This window comes from Thalia democratica, chromosome 6 (assembly GCF_965202585.1).
Source record: "Thalia democratica chromosome 6, ktThaDemo2.hap1.1, whole genome shotgun sequence".
Classification (NCBI taxonomy): Eukaryota; Metazoa; Chordata; class Thaliacea; order Salpida; family Salpidae; genus Thalia; species Thalia democratica.
Window position 1 is genome coordinate 49,752,093 of NC_139170.1, and position 7,436 is coordinate 49,759,528.

Consider the following 7,436-nt stretch of genomic DNA (forward strand, 5'->3'; position numbering starts at 1 on the left):
TTAAATTTACTTGACTATCAAAAAAATTTTACTCTAGTATATTTACATTGATGTTTAGCAATACGTCTTTTATGTGCAAGTGTACATACATTTTTTTGTTTTTAATTTTTCCCGAATCATAAATACTTTTTCCTACGGTGACTTAGGATGCCATTTCCTGAATATTTTATTTAGTATTAGCTTTGACAATTTTTTTTGCGACTTAAGATTCTGATTTAAATATATTATTCTTTTTACTATCTGTGAGCTATTTTTTTCAATTTCCAATCATTTTGGTGATTTCTATCTCATTTTTGGTAATAAACTATTTTTTGTTTTGTGTTTCTTACTAAATATTTTTAACGCACACTAGCACTTTAAAATTAGTTTTTGTGGTTAAAAGTAAAAGTAAGGTAATATTTAATTAGTGTTTGTGTATTTAAAACTTAAATACATAAATAAGTTGATACATTAGGATAATATAAGTGATCTAATTTCATAACCGTTTGTTGGTAATCGTAAAACTGTTATTCATAAAACTTGTCCTGGTCAACTGGCTCAAATGTATTTTTTTGTTAAAATGCAACTTAAAGTAGTTTTATGTTTGCATTGTAAAAATAAATATGTCTGAAAATTTAAGCGACTTGACATCACATGCTTGGGTAGCTTACATGATTGAAGCAGTTCGTTTCGGAATATTTTTATCAATTCAAATGCAGTAATAAAAAAAAAAGCACTGCTAAAATATGAAAAATTCAGAAACTAAAACTGTTTTGGTTTAAATGTTATGTGAGGTATAGTAATATTTTGTGTAATATTAATTACTTTTATCAAGTTTCGTGATATTTTGCCCAGTTAATTCTAAATATGATTATTTCTAGAATAATAGGACATTTAATTATTCCTTTTAGCTTAAGTAAAAGTTGACATATTAAGCTTTTCTTAAATTACTAACCAAAGGTCGTCTTTCCAGCTTTACCTGATGACTTTTGTAGAACTAAACAGCACTTTTACCTAATTTGTACTTGGTGAGCCAATTTAGTTATAAAAAGCCATAGTGACTAAAAATTAGCTTTTGTCACATCAAGCTAGCCCATGTATATATAAGAAATAATATAAACTTTTTATACAAGCAAAACACGAAAAAAAAAAGTTTTGCTCTTTTTTTCCAGTCCAGAATGTTTTGGAACAGATTTAAAAAAACCTTATACTTGCCATAGTTTTATGAAGAGTTAATAAATCAAAACCCCATTCTAGAACTAGAGATACTAACCCATGTTTAACACGGCTATCATTGATGGAAATGGTACAACGAATACAAATAAAACGGGTAAAACTTCTTTGTATAGACTCCATTTTATTAATCTCTTTTTTAGAATAGGGGATAAAATTTGGGTATTGTACTCAGGATGAATGTGTGTTTTAAGTAGTTTTGTCAAAATAGTAGCTGAATTAGTTTTAAAACTTTTAAATAGTTGATAAGATGAAATTTGTTCGACTTTTTATAAACATTTTACGTGTTCATTTAATTTTAAATTTTCAGAGATATATTACTAAATATTCAAAAACTTCAGTTGTTGATATTTTAGTGTTATTGATTAAAATATCAATAGGGAAAACTTCGTTTTTACATTTATTAGGACGTGAATAAAATTTTGTTGCTTTAGATTTGTAGCCATTTGTAACTTATTACTTGAAGATAATTACAAAGAAATATTTGACTTACTAGAGGTTTTTGCATCATCTGAAAATTAAGTTATTTAACTTTGAATGTCAAACAGAATATATGATTAGTTTACTACAAAAACACTGAAACTTTAATCAAATTGTATGAAGTTGTCCTTTTTTCCTTTGTCAAAATTGCTATAAATTATTTTTCTTTTACGTTTGTTTATTTTATTACTACCACGTTTAATCGTCACAAAATAAGTTTTAAGGAGTCTAAACCTTAAAAAGTGTATTCTTTATACTAGATTTTTCTCTTAGCTGTTTACCAGTTGCTGTTGTTATAAAAAACTATTTGTTATAAAAACTTTTGATATAAAAAACTATTTTGTTTCTACAGCTTTTTAGTAAAAGTTTTAGTTTAGTAATTTTTTTGTTACTATAAACAAAGTTTAAAAGCATTTAAAAGACTCTACTACGGCTTTATACTATGAAAACCCAATGTAAGGCTTAAATTTAACAAAGACTTGAAGACAAAATAGTTTAAGTAATATTGTAGAATAACTCAAAGTTATAACACGAAATGAACAATAAAATATTTCTTAAATATGTTTTTTTTTTACATTACTTACTACTTTCAGTCAAAATCGTTTGACCAAAACATTAAATAAAACGTATATTTTTTCAAGCATAGGTTAGTTGTTTATCTTTTTTCCAAAGTAAATGGTTAAAACTAATGACATTAAAAAAGTAAATTGTACTTAAATTTAAGTATACAGTGCTCTTTTTTGTAAACAAAGAAAAAAAGTTAGTAGTTTATAGAAAACAAACAGAAGTTTTTAAATCACTTTTAAGCTTAAAATCAAGAAGTGTTGTTTTAAGGTAATTTAAAGTTAGTATTTTTGACTTTCAAAAGACTTACTAAATAAATAACTAAGGGGATTTAAGTTAATTAAGGTTTTTTATACAGTACTTTTGTGATAAACTAATAACTTAACAGAATATAAACTATTGTTTTTTTCTTTTTTAAATTGAAGGGAGTAAACTATATCATAAGAAATTTTATAAGACTTGTAAAATAACATGGAAGAAAAATAAGTCTGCTGTTTGTCTTTTAATCAAAATCCTACAAAGTTGATGTAATTTTTATGGTAAATAAAAAATAAAACTACTTTGAAGTTCAACCAAAAAAATGAAGTGACGCCTTTAAACAGTTTTTAAGAAAATTATTTGACATATAATGGACACTTTTTTAATCTTAACATTATGAGTAATTAACTTAATTAAAGTTATAAACGCTTTAAATTATTTTTAATCTAATGTAACCATACTAATTCTGTAGGTATTAGCTATGGTTAATGTAACTAAACAAGTCTTTATTATTTATCTTTTAAACTGTTGTTTTTAATAACTAAAAATTGTTATTTTTCAGAAAGCTTTACAAGTTCTTAAATCTAATTTTAAACATTAACTAAATTCATATTTAACATTATCATGAAATTTAAGAATTGTGTGTATTCAAATGGTTAGGTGTCAAATATGCCTGAAGGGTGACTTTTGCACGAAATATGTTTTGTTCAAAGACATTTTTGCACGGGTTGAAAATTTATTTATTTTTTTAATCAAATTCATGTGAAATATTATACACTGTTGCACCTAAAACCTAACCCTTGGTTGGTAACTTTTTTTTTTACTAAAATTTATTAAACTACGACTGTTACCCTAATCCTAACTATAGGTCGGTACTTTTAAAAAATGTTTTTTGTTTTTTATTTCTTATTATTAGTTGTTTAGTTCTATTATCACTGTCAACTTAACTCCTATTCGACTTTTTTGATAAATATATTTTTTCTTTTTGTTATTTTTTCTACTATCACTGTTACCTCTGACCCTTAGTAGGTAATTTTTTATTTAATGTTTAACCTACTTTTTATTTTATATTTATAACTCTCTGCAAAAATTTTGTGCAAAAATGTCTCCGTGCATATTTGACGCATCCCCATTTCAAAAATAATTCACAACTAAATTTTAATAATTTTTGATACTAACTTTTTAAATATTAGCTAAAGTATCCGATTCAAATTACTTCTTTTTCTTTTTTTTGATAATTTAACAATTTTAACTATATTTTTTGTTTTAAATTAAGAGAGTTTAAAACAAAAGTTATTAGATAACTACAGGGTTGCCACTCGTTTTTTCAAATTTTTTTCCAGGTTTTCCAAATTTCTTCCAGGTTTTTAAAAGTACACATTTTTGAGTCTATTTTTAGTTTCAAGTTAATTTTTATTTAAGATACTGTGTGTTAAATAGTATAAAAATATTGAAAAGATACTGTAAAGTCACCTTAAATGTGTTTTTTAATAAAAAAAACTTGATAATGACAATAATCTTATTTATATGATAGATTTTTTGTGTCAAATCAAAATTTTACAACTGAAAATGTTAAAATAATTAAAAATTCCAGGTTTTTCCAGGTTTTTTGATAAAAATTCCAGGTTTTTCCAAGTTTTTTTCAAAATTTCTCAAATTCCAGGTTTTTCCGGGTTATTTCAGCCTAAATTGTCAAATTCCAGGTTTTTCCAGGTATCAGGTAAAGTGGCAACTCTGTAACTAATAAAGTTATTTGCTTTACTTTATTAACTCTAACATAAGCTCACATTGAAATTAAAATTTATAAATTGATATAATATTCTTCGAAATAAAAAAAAAACTGTTAGTTCGAAGTTTTAGTTTTCAAGTTAAATGCAAATTAAAAAACTACCACATACTTATGAGGACTTAACTTTATAACACTTTTGAAAAGTGTTTGTTCAAAATACATGTTCTAAAGTGTTTTTGCTAAACAACCATACTGATATTAAACCTAAAAAAACAGTTAAGATTTTGTCTAAATACACAGTTGCTAAGTACAACAACTCAGTTTTCTTACTATTCCTAAACTAAACGTTGTTACTTTAAAAATAAAGTGCAATGATAAATAAATTCATACAACAAGTCAATTAACAGTTTTTTGTTATTCTAAACTTGTGACAAAATTAAAGTACTACTATTATATTTTGCTACTAAGTCAAGTTCTCTCTAAAAACTTAATTCCCACTAATGGTTTAAGTTTCTCAATGTTTTACTTATCTGGATTTTAGCTATTACAAAATTAGTCATATAAAATTTAAATACTATAAACAAACACAAGTTATTTGCATACAACTGTGTTGTTTGTTTAACATTATTTTTAGTTGACTGTAAGTTATTTAAACAAATTAGACAATAACAGCATGTTCTAAACATATTTAACCTAATATAATAGGATTAGTTGCTTGTTTATTTTAGACTTTGGCAAGTTAACATTTATTATACTTCGCCATAATAGGCATGGAAGTGTTAGTTGTATATAAAATTAGATAACTTATAAAAAAAAATGTTAAAAATAAATTAAAATATGAGCAAAAGCTTAATCAATAAAATAGTTAAAAAAACATTATTTAAAAAAGCCCATTATAGTTTTTCAACAAGTATGAAAAAATTGTCATAAAAAACTTTAAGGTTAGTTTAAATTTATAAAAGGTAAGCTTAAACTTTATTTGTTCTCTTAAATTTTTGTAAAAATAAACTCTATTATCTTACGGTTTTAAAAGTACCTTGTTAGCATAAAAAAAAATCTTCAAAAAAATAATCAAACACTGCACAAAAATTGTGTCAAGGGCGTTGTTGCATTTCTAAAAGTCAGCTTCAAACTTCCTGTAGTTGTCCGGTCTGCTGGGCGCATACTTCATTGCCAGCAGCAGCGAAAACACCACCACAATGCAGAACGCCCCGATGAAAACGCAAAAGGTCCCTGGAAACGAGTTCTTGCCGCCCAGAATGCCCAGGGTGGTCAAAACAATTTTTTTTCTCGCATTGAGCTCTGTAACCGGGTAATTGTAAGAAACCTCCACGGTGTAACTTCCCTTGGCCAAATCGTTCAATCTCCCGTAGAGCTTCTGGAATCTGGGGAAGGCCGCAGTTCGCATCCAGACCTGAAGGTCCTCGTTATTGTACCCGGTGTTGTTATGGTTACTGGGGTCCAACTCTTCGACCCTTTTGCTCCAGCTGGGTGGCTTGGCGAATTCGGAAAACGCCGTTTTGGTGTCGTTTTTAGGTTCAGGGTTGTTGTACTTCACATCGCGGTCAAGCTCCCAAGAAATGTTCTTTCTGGACATCGGGACACCCTCTATCACAAAAGTGTCGTTGAACATGCTGTTAGCTATTGGCCCGCACGGGGCGATGGGCCTCCCTTGAGTGTCATTTTTAAAGGGGCTGCACTCATTTGACAACGCTTCCACCTCGTTGCCTAGCAGCTGGCTGTTGTCCTTGGCCTTGACGTACTGCATAAGGTTCTGGTAAAAGTGGTCCAAACCATAATACACGTAAACCGTCTCGTTAATGTCCCTTTCAACATCAAATTCCACTTTGCATGTGCATGACGCGTTCATGGAGCTGCACTTCACGCCCGAGTGCACATCAACGCAGTCCGTGTAGTCAACCGTAACCTCCCATATGTTGTAGTGGGAGTGGAGGGCGACCGCGCCCACCGTCAAAAGGGAAAGCCCCACGAAGAGGAACAGGAAGATGACGGACTTGTGGCCCCACACGAGCTGCCAGGAGGACAGCTTCTGCTGCTTGAAGGCGGTGTTGTCCCGGCCCTGAGCGTGGCTTTCGCCTTTGAGGTGGTTCCTGATCGTCGTGTATTTCTGACGGAACATTGGACGGTTTATTAAAAATTCTGAAAAAGTAAGCGTTTTAGTGTGGCAAAGTTAAAAAGTAAGTTATTAACAGCAAAGTGTTTAACTATAAGCTCTTGTAAAATCAGGGTTGCCAAAAGTTTTCTGTAAATTTCTTCCAGGTTTAAAAAACAAGTTTTTTGGTCGATTTTTGTATAAAATTAAACTTAAATTTGAAAAACTGTCTTAAAGAGTAAACAAATATTAAAAGATAAGCTACTTTAAATTTAGTTTTTAATAAAAGAGTTTAAAAGATACAAAACTAACTGTACAATAAGTTTATTGTTTCCTATAGAAGTTTCATTACTTTGCATGTAAAAATAAGGGTGTAAAAAGAACATGTTTTCTGGATTTTTAAAGATTTTTGTTTGGAACTCCAGGTTTTTTTTTTTCAAAGTTTCCAAAATTCTAGGTTTTTTCTGTTTTTTTAGTCTAAATTTTCAAATTCCAGGTTTATTTAGGATTCCAGTTTTTTGGCAACTCTGGAAAAGTAAATATTATTTTAATTTTGTTTTAACTTAAATGAAAAAAAAAATAGTTTTTATTAAATTACTGGAAAGTTTATAAATAATTATTTTAAAGATCATGCAAAAAACTACAAACACATTTTAGTTGTTAAATTAGAAATGTTACATAGACACTTTTCAAAAAAAAAACACTCTATAAAACTTTTGTAAACAAACAAAGTTATCTTGATTTAATAAACAGAAACATATGTAAGTTTGTATCTTTTTAGAAAACAGATGTGACTTAAGAAAAATTGAAAGCTTTAAATTGTTAATGGACTAGTGTGAAAAAAAGGCCATAGAAGCTAAACACTATTTGCTTGGAAAACTTGAGCTACTTAAATTTTTATTATAGTAGAACAAAAACTTACATTTTGACTATATATTTCTTATAAATTATCTAAGTAATAAACTTGAATAAAACAAATAGTAAGCATAGGTAGAATATTATTGATGCAAATATTTAACACAAAATTATCTAACAAAAAAAAAAGACAATTATAAGTTCATTATGAAGAACAAATGTCAT

The 7,436-nt window shown here is 27.9% G+C and overlaps 1 pseudogene; it reads right to left on the bottom strand.

Annotated features, from left to right (window-relative positions):
- Positions 1–5,357: 5,357 nt before the first annotated feature.
- Positions 5,358–6,383, bottom strand: LOC145839211 (cell cycle control protein 50A pseudogene; annotated as a pseudogene).
- Positions 6,384–7,436: the final 1,053 nt, after the last annotated feature.